This window comes from Phalacrocorax carbo, chromosome 2, assembly GCF_963921805.1.
Source record: "Phalacrocorax carbo chromosome 2, bPhaCar2.1, whole genome shotgun sequence".
Classification (NCBI taxonomy): Eukaryota; Metazoa; Chordata; class Aves; order Suliformes; family Phalacrocoracidae; genus Phalacrocorax; species Phalacrocorax carbo.
This window is the reverse complement of record NC_087514.1, coordinates 118,104,122-118,121,170: the sequence shown is the minus strand read 5'-3', so window position 1 is coordinate 118,121,170 and position 17,049 is coordinate 118,104,122. Positions and strand designations below refer to the sequence as shown.

Below are 17,049 nucleotides of genomic sequence, written 5' to 3'. Positions count from 1 at the left end.
AAGCAGGACTTTTCCAATTATCTTTTTTCACACTCACACACTTCATGGGAAAAACACAGGATATAAACTAAAAGGAAAGGAACTATTTTAAGCAATTGCTGGAGCCAGTAAACACGCCTCCATGGTAGAGCTACAGTTGTCTGAGACACAAGACGATGAAGATACTAGGAGATCAAAGATGCCATTCCAGTTTTTCTTGATCATCAAGTTAACAACTGTAATTAACACAGTCATAAGAAGTTCTCCTTTCAGGACTTCATCAAAATGTTGTGTTGCTTTTTTTTAAACTTTGTCAAAATTAATACTCTTTTTTCACAAACTGTGGTCCACTGGTAAAGAAAATTATCCCTTTGCTTCAGTTGCCACTGCCAATTGTGAGTGCATATTAGAAGGGGGAAATTTACCCCTAGATCTGAGGGTAAGTGGGCATCCTCACTACTTCTGATATTTTGGGCTCAACAAAGACTTAATTTCAAGTATACATATATTTACAATCACCAGCAACTTTAACTTTTGATTTTCGTGTGGTTTATTTACCTATAAGACACTCAGTCTGCATTCCAATATTACATTAACTTCTAAGAAACTCGTGCTTTTTTCCCAGATAATAATTTTTCATCACATTACTAAATCACCTCTGATCTGGGATATCACAGCAGTTTATAAATATTTCTAAACAATGCTCAAATGTCTTTTTTTCAGTAGATCCGGACTGTGCATCTTGGAAATAAACAGTGGCAAATCCTCTAGAGGAAGTGTTAAGAAGTTACATCAAAAAGAAAAAAAGAAAAAAGAAAAAAAAAACAAAATAGTTTCTCAGCCTCAAATAACTTCTGGCCTCAACTGAAATAACTTAGAGGCTGTTCAGATATTTGCCTTCATGAGTAATACTTCCTTGCTAAATCTCAAATAGAACACAAAATTTAAGCTTTCAGAGACATTACAATGGATATCATTCCCTAGAAAACTTTTGCTCAAATTAACACACTGTAACAGGAAAGCCTGGGCTTATAATACATGATTGGATATGGTTTGAGTAATACTCTAATCTTAATACTTCTTACAGTCTGTTTTAAAATCTAATTAAAACTTCCACATTGAAAGCATTTATTGAATTCAACCTTAAAAAAAACAACACCAAAACCCCAAAACAGCCACAAAAACTCCACAGAACAATGAGCAAATGAAATTTTTTAAGAACTGCAAGCAATGCTTCTGAATTTTAAAACGGACAACAGCTCAACACAAGAAATGAGGGCAAGTAGTATATTCCCTAGTCACTCATACGGTAGGTAAGCTGTTTGGACTTGCTCTGTCAGCAGATCAGCATTACAGGAGAGTGGGGAGAAAGCCCACAAACTTTTTTTTAAAGTACCAACTAACATTTAAAACAGATTCTCTGCTTGACAAAGTGCCACATTATAAAATTAATTATCCAAATGGTCACACTGAGTATTGTACAACATAGACATCTTAGTTTAATGCTGTAGAGAAGAAATCAGCACTAGCAAGGCTGCACCTGGAGTGGTGTGTCCAGTTTGAGCTCCCCAGTGCAAGAAAGGTATGGACTTACTGGAGCAAGTCCAGCTCAAGACCACAAAGATGATTAAAGGACTTTCACAAGAGGTGATGCTGGGAGCACTAAGACTGCTCAGCCTGGAGAAAAGGCGGCTCAGGGGGCAGTGGGCTATACAGTGTTTATCTGGAAGAGATCCCTCCAATACCCTGGCACTGCAAACAAGAATATCCTACAATTATTTCCATTTCTGAGCAAATTTTTAATCGAGATTTCACCTGTTCCCACAACACACTGACATTCTTGCTTTAAAATGCTGCTCCTCAGCATTAATGAAATGTGACACTTGAGGAATCAATATCACAAATTTCTTCAACCCAGCTACTGCAACTGAAATATTTTATATAGAATACCTTCCCTCACATGCTGTCAGCTTTAGAGTCACCAAACTAAATGCCAGAGCTTTTCTACTCTGTCCTGCTACTCCATCACTTCTAGTATTTTCCAGGTAGAAAAATCAGGAAATAAACACCTGCTACTAATTATATCTTTGATTCTGTCACCAACCAACTCATCTTTACTTCCTTCAGCAGCCTGTCAGGACATAAATAATACTGCTCGATCTGTCTTGTCATTATACTTTGGCATTTGACCAACTTTTGCCAAAATCTTTTAGTACTTTAAGATATTCTTTATACAATCTTATTGGTAAACATTTTGCCCTTTTAAATTATACAACAAGATAGTCATCTTTCTAAGCCAAAAAGGAAGACAAGCACTTTGTCCACAAGAGAGCTCCTTCACCACACCTTGTATTTTAAAAAAAGTTTTGTTTATTGAACATCTGGAAGAAGTGATCACATTGCAAGCAAAAGGTCATTACACTAAGGGTTTTTTTATGTAAATGTCACAATATATATCACATATAAATTCCATAAGGTCACACACTATTTGGTGACAAAAATAAGGTCTGAGTACTGAAAGCATAACGGGGATTCCTGTGTTTTGAATTATGTCAACATACTTGAACAAAACAGACTTTAGCCAAAAGAAAACATTTAAAGAACATTACCGTCCAAAGTAATTTCTACTACAGCTGGCACATCATTAAGTCTAAAATAAGGCATAATTAACACTGGTTACAAACTTCTTAACCTTTTTTAAACTTCAAGATAGCCTAGAAGCTGCAAACACTACTGTGGATGTTTTTCCCTTTTAGTTTACTTCCAGTCAATGTCCCAAAACAACAAGAGGGAAAATATCAGAAATACAAAGCCACCTCTTCAGATGAAGAATTAAGCACAGCCCAAATGACTTCAACATGAGGACTTCTATCCGGTGTGCCATGTTTTAACTGAGATATAAGACAAAGACCTCAAAGAGGATGTTTTTCTTTGTACCCGCACAGATTTTAACTGAGATTTACTGAACATATTTCCTGGTCTGTAACCAAAGCAGAAAATTATCTTCTGTTCAGCCTTGTATTAATGTTAGGTGAGATCTCTCTAGAAAACCAAACAGCTTGCAATTTCCTGAGCAAAGTTAGGTTTGTTTCACTGGTGGTGGGGCGGGGGGAGGTGGGTGAAGCAACAGGTTTTTGAAAGAACCAAGAAGTTCATTTGGTTCCTGTTGTGAGAAATGTTCCTTATTAATGCGAGTTATTACAATAATTGTGTGCACTTCTTGTCTAGAAGAGTGCCAGGATATACTATAATGGGGAAGCTGTAAATCTTACAGGTCAAAGGTCAGTACTGTGTGGTTTTAAATTTTAATCTACTTAGGAAATAAACAGGAGTTCCACATTCTTCTTGCTTCTATATTAAGTACTGAATATGAAATAGCAAAGTAGAAAAACTCCACTAAAGTCATGGTTTATTTAAAAGAGAATAGCATCTCTCATGTAAGGATGGCACTCTTCCAAAGGCAGAACACAGCATATTAACTATTTCTTAAAAAAAAGCAAACTTTTTTTTTTAATTGCAAAAAAAGAGTAATTTTTACAGAAAAGACTAAAGATTTTACTGGGGGACTTAGTTTCTGTCATCTACCTTTGACAGATTCTAAAAAAAGTCATATTATAATGAGAATCTTGATAATAAATCATTACCATTTTATACCTACATATCAGGCCTACAACTGTTAAACAAGCATAAATCCCAGTGGGAATTCAAAATGTGATAAAAAAGCCAAATTCAGTGACCAGAATAATCTTCTCACTGGTAACAGTGAACTCCTAGAGAAAAAGGGTTATCCAGAATTTGGCCCTACAGCTGCTAACGATCTTGGGTCATCTGGCATATACTGTTATCAGTTATTTCACTGTGCCATTGGCTCTCTAGTTACTGCACACTCTCATTTTACTTCAGTCTCATCTTCCATTGTTTATGCCAAATCTAGGCAAATCATGCTCAGCTCTATTTTCTCTATTTAGTAGCAACTGTCTTATGGAAGAATGCGTAGTCGAGATGATGGGTCTGACAGCATTCTGACTGTGAGAGACTGACTGTTACTCTTCCTGAAACAAGGAAGACAGCTCAGAGAAAAAGACAAAATTGGAGCAGTAATGCACTGGCACGCAGCTGCATCTTGGATGATTGGCGTCTTTTTCATGTGCCTTCAACCTAAAGCATGAAATGCAGCTCACTACTGTAACAAGGCAGATCATCACAGGTCAGGGAGAAAGCCAGCATGTGCACTTAGGGCACACAACCATCCCAAAGAGCCCAACGCAATCAGAAATTTGCACATCTGTAAGCACTAGACTGCAAGGGCTTCCCTTTAGATGCTCCACTTGCAAAGCAGGGCTCAGAGCTTACTGCTCTGTACCCAGGCTCCCTGCACAGAGCGAACACGAGCCATTGAACAGTGTTATGTCCCTTCTTCCACCGTCCCATCAAAACGCAAACCAGAACGCACCTGGCAAATCAGTCTTCACAATGTACTTTCTAAGCCTGAGCCAGCATGAAGAAAATACTAAACAAAAAGTGCATTTGCATTCCCTTGTTTGTATTCAGCATTAGCTCAAGCGTGAGGACTGCAAAAATACATTCACCCACCTGTGTTGCACTACACATGCCATATCCTTCTCCCAAGGCACCCGTCAGTCTCAGCATCTCACAATCCACAGCCCTGAAATGAGCTACACAGAATGAAGGTATATGAAAGAAACAGCAAATCCTTCTCTGTTCCCTTGAAGAATCAATGGCAGTTTCTATCTCATTTTAAGGGGCAGGCAGAGAAGGAAGCACTCACTTTTGTGTAGCAGTCTTAATACATGCAGCCAGCTAAAGGCTCAGGTTCAATGCCATGTTAAGCTTGGGAAGGCTCAGATATTTATCTCCCTCCTTGTGGAAGAGGATACAAGGGAACACAACTCAGGATATTCCTGTCCAGATCCCTATTTCAGAGGCCAACATTACATTTTCTTGCATGGCCTGAAGAAACTGAACGATACAGAAGGTCCACTACCTATGAGCTGCAAAGCAGCATGTGACAAGTATATGTTTTAAAGTTAAATGCCTTCCCCAGTGCCACAGCAGTCACTATTTGTAGAAATAGCTATAGAGAAGTATCCTGTAGATAAAATTCAATACACTAACCAACAAAATACAGGTCCACCAAGATAACTCTTATAAGTTCAAGATGCCCAAGTATTGCTACTGCAAAAAGGGGCAGTAAGGCTTCTCATCCAAGTTACTCATACCTTTAATCTGGGGGAAAAAAAAACACTGAGAGAAAAGGTGAAACTTTTGTAAAATCTCAAACAGCTCTGGAAGCACTACACATTTTACTTATGTGTATGTAAACTTAATTTTTGCGTTTAAATAATACTGGCAAAGGGTTATGATAAATTAAGAGTCTCATCACAACTTGAAACCCATATTGTGATCAACCCACACAAACTACAAAAGTAAACAGTTCAGTGGATTGCTTGACTGCTACCAAAACATCCAAAACAAAATCTAACCAATATGCAAACACACCACAGGCATACTTAAAATATCCTACACTATAAAATGGATTTTTTTCCCCCACAACATATGTTGCACTAATTGATATCCTGCACCCCTCTTACTAAATATCACTCACGAGCGTATCCTTAAATTTGATCCAAGGACTAACCTTTGACTGAGAGAATCTTTCTGCAGGACTAGGACAGAGACAGAAATTCTATTTTTAGAGGTAAAAAAAAATGTTTCCAACAGCAGTTGCCACAATGAGGCAGTACTTTCTAGTGCTGCCAGATGTGAAAACAAATTTAATACAGTAAATCACTGCTAATTCAAACCACTGACAGGAAACCCCACTGCAAATTACTGAATTTTACAGATTAGCAAGTAAATGAACAAAATTAAAAATTTCAGAAGACTCTGTCTTCCACATTCACTCTGACACCTGCAAAGTGCTACTAACCCTGATTTATGCTAGAACAAGCCAGAATCATAAGAGATACAACAGTAGAGAGTGACATCTGTAAAGATACATGTCCCATTTCACTGAGACTTAGTGATGAGTTTTGTTGGCTGACGTACAACATATGCCCCATGCATGGAAAAAAAGGGTTTCAGAAGCAGGTTGTCTTCAAATTGTTTAGATAAGCATTTGTTAAGTGACATAAACCAAGAGTAAAATAAAGCCAGAGCTGTAGAAAGCCTCTGAAAACCAAATGAGGAGCTGGGTTAATCTGTCAGGTGGGGGAATTAATGGATTAGTTTGTTGACACTGGGACCTGCTCTACACTGTGCTTAGAAGAGGCTCTGCTTTGGAGCCGAGCTTGGCTACCCTTTTTTATATATATTGACACTGCACAGCATGGAGGTAGTCTGAGCCCTGGTGAACAAACACAAACCTGAAGTTCTGGATCCCAACTTTATACAAACAAGCGACATTTACATTCAAGCACAAGACACAGTCAGGCACTTTCTGGAGTTCAAAGGCCAACTTCACTGTCAGGTTTTGACTGCTGGTTCACTCGTATCTGGATGCAAACTGGAGCAGCTTCACAGCTCCTTGAGTTTAAACTAGGGAACCAGAGAAGCTCATCCTCTTACAGGTTTAGGGAATCAGGGAGCCAGCACAGACACCTTTTGAGTCCTACAGAAACTTACTTGATCAACTTAACCAAGTTAAGCAACCATCTTTACGTACTAGCTAGGACTCCTTATTAACTTTTCTTTTTAAAGCAGTTCCCTTTATGAGGGCCAACTCTTGAAGACCAAAGAAGCATTACCAGTACACTGAAACAGCAGATTCCTTTGATGAGCCTACATGAAGAACATCAGCTTTACCAAGAAAATTCTTGCTCCTAGTCCTCTGTATTAACTTCTCCCAATTTTTAGATTTCCAGTATCCATTATAATAGGCCTCTGGACCTTGATACAACATTGCCACCAACTTCCCCCACAACTAAAAGCACAGTCTTAGGTATTCTTCACCTACCACAACTACATAGATGAAATATTTCCATGGAGGAGATGCAGTTCACTTAATCATGTGTGGAACCTGAGTTCAGTCTTTCATCCATTGATTCCCCTCTTTTTGACCTGTGAAACTACCTTGGAGCAGAAATCTGAAGGCTCATCATTGAATATTAGAAGAGAAGCATGGAAGGTGGAATAATCAGGCTGGTCTTCCTCTAAAGGTGAACCGTTTTCTCATTTAGGACTCAACCCATGACTTCTGTGCTTGCAGTGATTAACATGCAGACTTTTTAGCACTATCTTTTAGATCAAGTCCAACTGAGATTGTTAAAACCAACATCACCAGATTATACCTTTTAGAATCCTCCTCAAAGCTCTTTCAACTGTTTGTAAAACCTGATGTTGCTCTAATTCACGCACTATGGTTTAACTTAAATTCAAACCATAGTCCATCAAAAAAAATGTCAAAGCACTTATGACAGCTAGACACAAGCATTGAGATAACTTCCAGAGACACCTGGGGATGACCACTTAGAGGCAGTGGGACCAGTTCTCTTATAAGGAAAAGGAGGAGTCAACTTCTTCCAAGATTAAGAACGGTTAGAAAAATAGGTATACTCTATAACTCAAGGTATTTCAGGACAGTGGTAGCTGCATCTCTGTCGACAGCACTGAAATCATATGCTGAGCATCCATGCTGTAGCAATTAATGAAATAGAAAAGTGCTGGTTTGTGCCATTATCAATTGGCCTGTGACACAACATCCTGTTCATACAGTCCAAAAGAGACAGAAGAAAACCACATTAAAGTGACCTTCTGCATCAGACACAGTGCCTAATAAGCAACTAAGCTCTTCTCATATTAGTTTCAGAGGAGATAAAACTCCTCATCACAAAAGCAGAACAGAAAATTTACTCTTCTAGTTGTAAACATGTTTTGCTTTCTCTCCTTTCCAGAAGGAAAACAACAGATTACGTACTGTCTTCCTCCAAGAACAGAAAGCTGGTTTACACCAGCAGAGCCACATATTATTCTGCATGGTGGAGGGTGCTGTGGAAGGGATTGTTTTGTTATTAAAAACTCCGAAGATTTCAGGCTGTTGCCTGGCTTCGAGATTCATAAAAGCCAGTGGGAATGCCATGGACTTTAATAGCCTTTGAAAGAGGCTCTACATTTCAGACTGCTATCACAAGAAGAGACTTCATCTTGTTTTCTACAGTAAATTACCTCAGCACCCTTTAAACAGACTTGATCTAGAAACTATGACTGCATTAAGTCACTTAACCTTTTATTCTTCTCCATCAATATGCAGTGTATGTTGCAAGGAAGAGTGCAGAAAGAGAAGATTTTTTGGAACTGCTGCACAGCAGAACTTGAGCATGGGTCTTCAGCAGTAGGACAGGCTAGGGCTCCCTTTCTGCCTGCCAGCCAGCACCAGCGAAACTACTTAATTGATTACCATGAGTCAACTTGAGACAATGCCATTGAAAGTGTCTCGTCCTCAAGATGAATCTCCACAGTAGTTAACTCCTCCACTTCAATAGGCGACAGTTTATTTGGAGGTGTACTTTGATCTGAAGAATGCAAAATTCATTTCCTCTGGTAATGCTTTGTATCTTAAAACAAACAGTAGATAGTAATAACTGCAATAATCCAAATACCAAACACCAATATTAGTTTTCCTTTTATGAACATCAGCTGATCAATTGGTAAGTGAAGCCTATACATAATGGGAAGTAACAAGAGGTCTTGTTTCCTTTATCCACCTCAGGGACTAACGGGTCAGTAAAAATCTGCAAAATCAAGGTTTTTTGTTAGTATAACATTCTTTAAAAAAAAAAATTGCTCTGCTGTTGAAGTTTAATGCATATTGGCCTGGAAATCTAATGTGCTTTTATTCCCAGAATATTACCCATAAGATCTAAAAGTTTGTCGTTACTGCAATAATGCTGATATTAGCTTTTGACCAGTCAAACCGCTGCTGTCCTTATACTCTGCTCATCTACGCTAAAGCTGCTAGGTGATTCATTAAACCGCTTTCCACTATATATATTTATTTTCAGGACACAGAATGTCAAACATGATGTTTATTTTCTGAAAATACAGTTTTAAGAAATGCAGCGTGGCATTTTTCTATATGATGTTTAAAAAAAAAAAAAAGAGGGTAACACATTTCAACTGAAAGTTAAATAGCAAGCAGGTCATAATTATTAGTCTTTACTATACGACCAACAGATGTTACTAGCATGCCAGCCATAAAGGGTCTTCCTCTTTGGTTTCTCCAAATTCACATAAAGTTTGGAGGTAGGCATCTTTGCCCAATCTCATAATGAAGAAATGCATAAAACTAGACCATTGCTTGAAATCTTAAAGTTACGCTGTATTTAGCCCTTGTACAAAATTCCCTCTTTATGCCATAGATAAAGGCCAAGCTTCTTTGGTAATTTGAGCAACAGTATGGTGTGCTTCACTCCACACTGAAATACAGCAGTTATTTTCCTCTTCCCTCAAGTCCAATAAGCTTCTTTTGAAAGTATGCTGTTATAATGTAAGAAACTTGGGGCTGATTTATTTTCTGGCTGTCAGTGGTTCACAGGTAAGCCAGAAGCCTTTATTATCTCTAAGAATCTATCCAGTAAATAACCTACCTGGATACAAAAGGAAGGTGAACAAAGCATTCCACGGGAAGGCTGGATTAGTCCACTCAGACATATGAATAAGTTTTCTCAAAGAGAAAAATTGTCCCTGTGGTTTTCATGGAACTACATTCAACTAGTTTCTTTCAACTTGTCCAACTTTCCCAAGGGCAAGTTAAGGTGGTTTATGCTGCCAAACAGCAGTTTCCAGTCTGATAACAATAGGGCATATTAATGTTGGCAGCAATACAAAGGAGTCACATTTTCATACAGATGTACTGCTTATGAACAATAGCGCATTTGGTATATACAGCTTTTCTTCAGCATCACCCATGCATAGTTTAGGGATTTTTTTCTTTGTTTAAGTACACATTCTTCAAGTGTTCTGTTTACTTCAACTACTAAGCAAGAAAGATTAATTCCTCTTATGTTCATACACTTGGGTACACCCTATATAATCCAAAAGCCTGGTTTAGCAATGAGTTGTAGCACACTCAGCTGCATTCATCAGGTTAGGGTGAAAGCAGGAAACCAGCTCAGGAAAATGAAAGTTTTAGCTTAGCTTTCTTGATCTTGTAATACTCCTAGACAGCACTAGTTCAGATGAACACAATTTGTTAAAAAGCATTAACCTGTCTGAAAGGACAGTGTTGCATCACTTGCATCAGCAGCAGGTTCAAGATGCAAGTCCTGTCACAGGGGGCAGTGCTCTTTAAGTATCTCACATCCCGGTGGGGGCTCCCGGGGTGGAATTGACTTCTGGGATTTCTCACTAGCAATTAATGTATCACAGCTGCCAAAAAATAACACTCTGCTGTTTGTAAGTACTGTATGCGTTGTACTAAGTTCTCTGACAAATGCAGAATCGCCAAGTACATTTTTGGACACTTGGGCATACTGCACGAGTAGATACGCTCTGATACAATCCAGTACCTGAGTAACAATGGGTAAGGCAGTAGCGTGAGGGATTACATACAACATACAGCACCTTCTGCTTTTTAAACAGCTCTGTTCACTTTCTCAAGCTTTAAGTAAGAAGCAAACACTACTATCTGACACTTAACTGCAGGGACAGAGTCAGTGGTCTCAATGCAGTTCACAGGGAACCACTACCACCATTAATAAGCAACCATAAAACCTTGATGACAAGTCATCCACAACCCTCTGACTTTTGAGGTCCCTCAAAGTCAGAAAAATGGCTGTTAACGTGAGAACTAAACTAACTTTCCCTCCTTTCTCTCACTAGCCTTCTGGAAAAGGTTGTCAGAGGAACGAGTAAAAGCCTTTGTTGCCAAAATCATTGCTGTTCCTGTTCTAACAAACTCCAGGCTCCACAGTAGGACAGCTACTCACATTTTCAGAAACACAGGAAATATAAAAATGGTAGGTGTAACACAAAAAACACCATTTGTCAAAATAGATTGCTCCATACAGTTAACACCCCTGCAAACACACTTGAGGAGGGACATGCAGGCACTCCAAGGCGTTCAGCGATCTAATTTGGTTACGGCCACCTAAAACACAACACAAATCCCAGCACAACACACGCTCCTACTTAATTAGATTCCCTAAGAAAAGTCAGCCCGAGCCATATGGTATTTTCCTCAGCAGTTACGATAAACTGACCTTGATACTAGGAAAACGCACGCTGCTTCTGTGTGAAGCATCGACTGCGAGCGTGGAGCGGCGGGATGCGAGCGTGGGAAGGGGGCTGGACGACCCCCCACCCGTGATCGCGGGGAAGTTGATAAAGAGTTAAATACTCCAATAATAATAATAATAATTAATAAGAAGAATGAGAAAAGCACTGCAGTGACGGCGCTTGAGGAGCCGCGCTGTCAGCACAACGCCACGAAGCCACTCAGACCCCGGCCGCTGATTAAAAGAAGCCTCACACCGTGCCCCCCCCCCACGGGGCCGCCGCGGAGAAGCCTCGCCCCGGACCGCCGCGCCGGCCGAGGGCCCCTCCGACCCGTCCCCGACGGGGCGCTGCGGCGGGCGGCCCCGCAGCCGCGGCCCTGCCGCAGACCCCCCCCTCGGCGGCGCCGGGCGGCTCCGCTACGGGTGACCCCCCACCGCCCCCGCCTCAGCCCGCGGGGAGCGGCGCCACGGCCCCGGCCGTACTCACCCTCGGCCGAAGGCGAGGGCTGCACCAAAATGGCAGGCGGGCAGTAACTTCCCCACGCCGGGGGTACGGGCAGAGCCACCGGCGGCGGCGGCTGCGCCCCGTCGCTCATGCAGGGACGGGGAGAGGGCCGGACACCTGCGCGGAGCCGCCAGGCACAGGTGCTCCCGCTCCGCACCGGGCGCTCGACAAGAGCCCGCCGTCGCAGTCGCTGCCTCCCCTCCCCTCCCCGCCGGACGCGCCGCCGGTGCAGCCGCGGCACCGGCAACAGCAACAGCAGCAGCAGCAGCAGCTCCCGCCGCGCCCCCGCCGCGCGCCGGCACCTGCCCGGGCGCCGCCGGCCAATCGGCGAGGAGGGGCCGGGCGGAGGGCGGGGCGGGGCGCGGCGCGGACTGGCGCCGGCACGCGAACCCGGCAGGAGGCGGGGGCGCGCCGGCGGGGGGCGCGCGCGCTCGCGCTCCTTTGGCGTGTTGCGCCCCGCCCCGCCCGGCGGTGCCCCGCGGCTCGGTGCTCCCCCCCAAAACGGCAGCTGGGGGGTGTCTTCCGAAGGGGGAGCCAGAAGAGGCCGGCTGGGGCGGAGGGAGAGGGGTTACGCCCGCAGGGACGCAGCGCACCGGGCAGTCACACGGCAGGCGCGGCGCGGCCTGGCCGGTCGGTCAGATCGTCAGTGAGTCACCGCCGCAGTTTGACCGCGCTTTTTGTAGGTCCTGTGCCTCGGCGGGTTGTACTCTGTCAGGCTAATTACTTTTCCCGTGGTGTTGTTTTTCATCCCTGCTTTTTCATGCTTGTTTAACTTCATTTTAAAATAGCTGCAGCTGATCACCGCAAGGTAGGGTTTTATTTGATCCCAGCTGAAGTGCTCTGTCAAGACAGATGTGGTCGGTAAATCTTGGCAGGTTTTCAAGGAAAACATTTTCTAGGAGAATATTTTTGTTTACGTAAATTTCATGGTATTACAAATAAACTGGTTTCTCAAAGGTGTACTTCTATGCTAACCTACGCTTGCCTCTGTTAGTGAAATGGGTGCTGCTCTGTGAGGCGGCGCCACGTTAATTTCAAAAGTTTATATAAAAAACAAAACAAAACCAAAATTCAGAAAGTATTCTGCATCAAATATTATTTTGTATTTCCCAAACACACCCATAGGCAAATATGTGTCTGGGTATTTCCCAAGCAGAAGAAACTTGTTACTTCTTTAAACAAAAGCAAGAAAAAGAACCAGACATTTTCAGCAGTAACATTTTTCAAGAGCAACTGTGACATGGCAACAAATCTGAAACTGACTAAAAGGAACCATCACTTATTGCCTGTATTTGAAGAGTAATCAGTACGTGCACTGAGCATTTTTAATAATTGAAAAAATGCCTGCATAGAAATCCCTCTATAACCTTACACTTCTGGCTGAATCACTGAAAGAAGAGCATGTTTTAACATCAGCCATCAATATCACGTTGAAATAATGCTTATTATTACACAACCGTGAGATCAAAGAGCTAAAACTATGCCCTGCTCCTCACACCCAAACTAATAAGCTAGTATTAAGTTCAAGAGCAATGTTTTGCCCTTGCCTCAGCATTGTGCAATTAGTTACACAGAGAGCTGATACCTTTCTGTGTAACATTTCACATTCTTCTCCGCTGGCGACGAAGCGTTGGACTTGAGGCTCTTTTGTTCCACACCAGTACGGCAATCAGTATGTTTTTACTCTGCAACAGTACTCCATGGGGAAAGTATTAACTTATGGCACACTTAAACCAGCCATTAACGACTGACAGAGTGCAGCTAGGAGAGGGGAAAGAGAACAATGCACTAGTGAAGAAATATTTTATTGGCCTTGTGGATAGTATTCTGGACTTCTCTATTCATCTGCATCCCCTAACCGTTGGATGTCCTATTTGTCTTCATCTACCGGTTTTGGTGTCTCACTTAAAAAGAAATCAACTTCTCTTTGCATCCTTAGAAGGTATTTTCTGATGGATGCTATTCGCAGAATAAAAAAAAAAACCAACAACAAAAAAACCCACCCTAAAATCCCTTTTTCGCCCCTATAGGCAAAATCATGAGGCATACATGGGTGAAACTGAGATATGCCAGGCTTTCCCTGGAATCACACATGACACAGCCATTGGATAATTAAAATAAGTATATAAATAAGGATGCAGAATAAACAGAAGTCTAAGGAAGAGAAGCTCTGCAGCCAGAGACCCAAGCGGTAGCATGGAAATTTTTGCCCCGTAAGAAAAACATGCTCGACCCTCTTCCCACCCAGCAGCTGGCGATTGCAGAAGGGTGGTCGTCAGGGAAAGGGGAATGATCTGTATATTTATTTCACTTCCTATAGCTCTGAAATTCCCAGTCCTCCTTACGTTCACAAGAAGGTTAGGTTAAACTGTTGGCCGTGCAATCTTTCAGTGACAATAACCTCAATATGGAAAGAACCAAAGAAGAAGTCAGGCCCCCAGTATGCCTCTGAGTACAGCAACTGTTCTGCCACATGATGCTAAATAAGCCGTAGCATGGAAAAAAATTTGTAAAACATAGATAGCAGATCTAGTAATAAGGGGGTGCAGGACAAGAAAATAGGTATTTTATTGGTTGTGAGTTTCTCTTGTCACAACACAGACTTTTCCATAGAGAAAAAAAAAAAATCCAAATGTAGACTGAAATAAGCAGGCGGCTTTTGCTTGGAAAGCTCAGCACTAAATCCAGCCATGACATAAGCTACATGTGGCTACAGGTCTGCGGTGGCCGAGGGGTGACTCCTGAGCCTGTCCCCAAGCTGCACTGGGTGGCCAGTTGGCCACACTTGTGCACGGAGTGCCAGGGCCCAAGGGAGCCTGCCTTAGCCTGGCAGTGGGCAACCCAGGTGGAGTGTCCCACCCTGCAATGAACTTCCCTCTGCCCTCAGCATCCCTGGAATGGGGCTAGTGGCCATAAGGAAGATTTTTGGAGCCCAGTTCCTACGGTCAGGGGTTTTGGCCGTCTTTTGTGTGGTATACGATTGTTGCAAAACCTGCAAATAAATTGGTTTGGGGGGGGGAATAAAATTTGCCCTGGTTTGCAACTCAGAGAATATAGTGGGATGCAGAGAGGGGGTGTTAGCCAATGCACTCAATCACGCTGGATTATATAAAGGGCTTTGTTGACAATCCCCAGACTGCTCTAGGAGGACTTGGTGAAGTTTGCTTTATGAGTGTCCCAACCTTCTCAACAGAGGTAGGGCTTCTTAGTAAGTAAATTGGATATGCAAATATGGACAGTACCTGCTGGAAAGATACAAGTCACTCTTTTAGCCACAGGGACCAATTAGGAATTTGTTCCAGCCTATTGCTATCTCAGGGCAGAAAATAAAGACAATAATAAGTAATTAAGTCTCTCTTGCTTTCAACAGATCTGTTAAGACCTCAGAGTGTTTCCACAAAATATAGCAAACAATAATTTGAAGGTAATAGCTTAGAAGTCCTTGTAACCTTTTACCTTAGGGTCTCAAAGAACTTCATAAGCATGAATTGTTTTATAAAGTGTGTATGCAAAACATGGAGTATTATGATAGTTCAGTTAAACCAGTTAAGTAATATATAGCCCATAACAAAGAGGAAAGAAGAACGGACAACATTTTAATAGTATTTAATATGTACAGCGTAGAATGCGATACGGCATTTTGCCATGACTTTTCTTCAGAGATTTCAACAGTCGGGTTCCCTGCCCTGCAAGCCTCACAGTGTGAGGAGGAGCTCTGACAAACGTTAAGTGTGAAAGGAGAAAAAGAAAAGCTGAGAGAAGACAGAATTCGGATTATATACATATACAGTAAAGGAGACAGCTTGAAGAAGTTTTGCTCTTTAACTAGCAGCAGAACTTAAGTGAGCTAATGCTTGGAAAAGAAACAAACATACTAATGTCTCACAACTGGGATGGAAACACCAACCGACAAACCGTAACTGATGCAGTAAAAATGCTTTGTTGCAACCAGGGGTTGGGTGGGGGTGGTGTCTTTTTGTGTGTGTGTTGGTTTCTGTGGGGTTTGGGGGGTTTCTTGCTGTCAGTTAAGGGGTAACAACAGGAATATGAGCAAGCAAAAGACATGGTAGAGAAAAAAAAAAAAAAAGGGTGGTAAGAACTACCTGTGATTACTGGGAGGAATAATCAGAATGGGAATAAAAGTTTCAGAAGCGAATGTGATGCTGATTGTACCGCTGTTACTAGAGATCTTGTTCATACAGGGTGCACAAATGCAAGCTTGAAGGTGTCTTCAGAAGATGCAGCACGCAGAGAAATTAAGGCTGTTTCACTGCTCTGCCACTGAATGCGTATGTGTGAAGGCAAGATTCAATTACTACATTTCTGCAAGTAAAAAGAAAATTCTTAAAAGGTGTGGTGAGTTCTTCAATTTCCCTGAAGAATGAACTTCATTTTGTGACAGTGGCTGAAACACACAAGGCAAATGTCTTTCATCCCCAGGATTGTTTTTAATATGTCCTTTTCTCCAATTAGCCCCACCTTTCATGCAGTAACTCCCTCTTGCTCACCAATCCAAGGACAAGCAGCAGCAGGAGGGATGTGGTCCACTGAAGTTTTTTTTTTGGAGCTTCATTTATGTCCTGGGTAAAGTGGTACTGAGCGTGTGGTAGCGTCTTTCATATGGTTCAGCAGTGCTCTGTTCTTTACAAGTTAAGAAAATGAGAAAGATCTGCATGGTGCCCAGGGGAGGAATAAGAAGAACGATGCAAGTATCCAGCTGAACAGGAAAAAGCTCATGTTAAGTCAGCTTCGACTTGACAGATTCAAGCACTGAACAAACAGGAGCAAGTGTTGGTTTAGCTCTTGTTCTCTTGTGTTCATTGGTATTTTCTTTCAGCCTCATTTGGATTATTTGTATCAGAATCAACAGGTGGCTGTGAAATTTTGGGCTTAAAATAAACTCACCTAAACCTACTTTGCCTGCAGTTGCTCCTAGAGTTACTCTCTTTTGATTTTACTGGTTCAATTCTCTAGCATTGTCAGAAATTGTTCATTTGCTTCTAAACATAACTTTTACTTAACACCTCTGATGCCTAGAGCCAGACTACAGTCAAATAGGTTGTTTTTCACAGAAAGACCTATTAAATGCTTTTCTTATTCAAATAAATTGAGTTTTTTCATTATTTAAAATTATTTAAAATGAAATTTTAGAAGCTGTCGTCAACCCAATTGCCTTGGGCTGAAGCTGACAAATGAAGGTGATGGTGTCAAGAGCTTTTTTCCCCCCATATTATAACTCTGTACAGACAAACTGTCCTCGGATGCAAAGAGTATACATTATATAATTACCTGTTTATATTTCCCAAGCAAAATCACAGCAATAATGTAACA

At 41.7% G+C, this 17,049-nt stretch overlaps 1 protein-coding gene across 3 annotated transcripts in view; it reads right to left on the bottom strand.

The window, feature by feature from the left end:
• Positions 1–11,971, bottom strand: part of MYRIP (myosin VIIA and Rab interacting protein) — a 236,577-nt gene extending 224,606 nt beyond the window's left edge. For 2 of the 3 annotated variants that reach the window (XM_064444040.1, XM_064444041.1), the window contains exon 1: positions 11,701–11,967. The gene's annotated coding sequence lies outside the window, so the exon portion shown is untranslated. Of the gene's footprint in view, positions 1–11,700 lie in introns of all 3 variants that reach the window. The other variant, XM_064444043.1, reaches the window with a different exon arrangement.
• Positions 11,972–17,049: the final 5,078 nt, after the last annotated feature.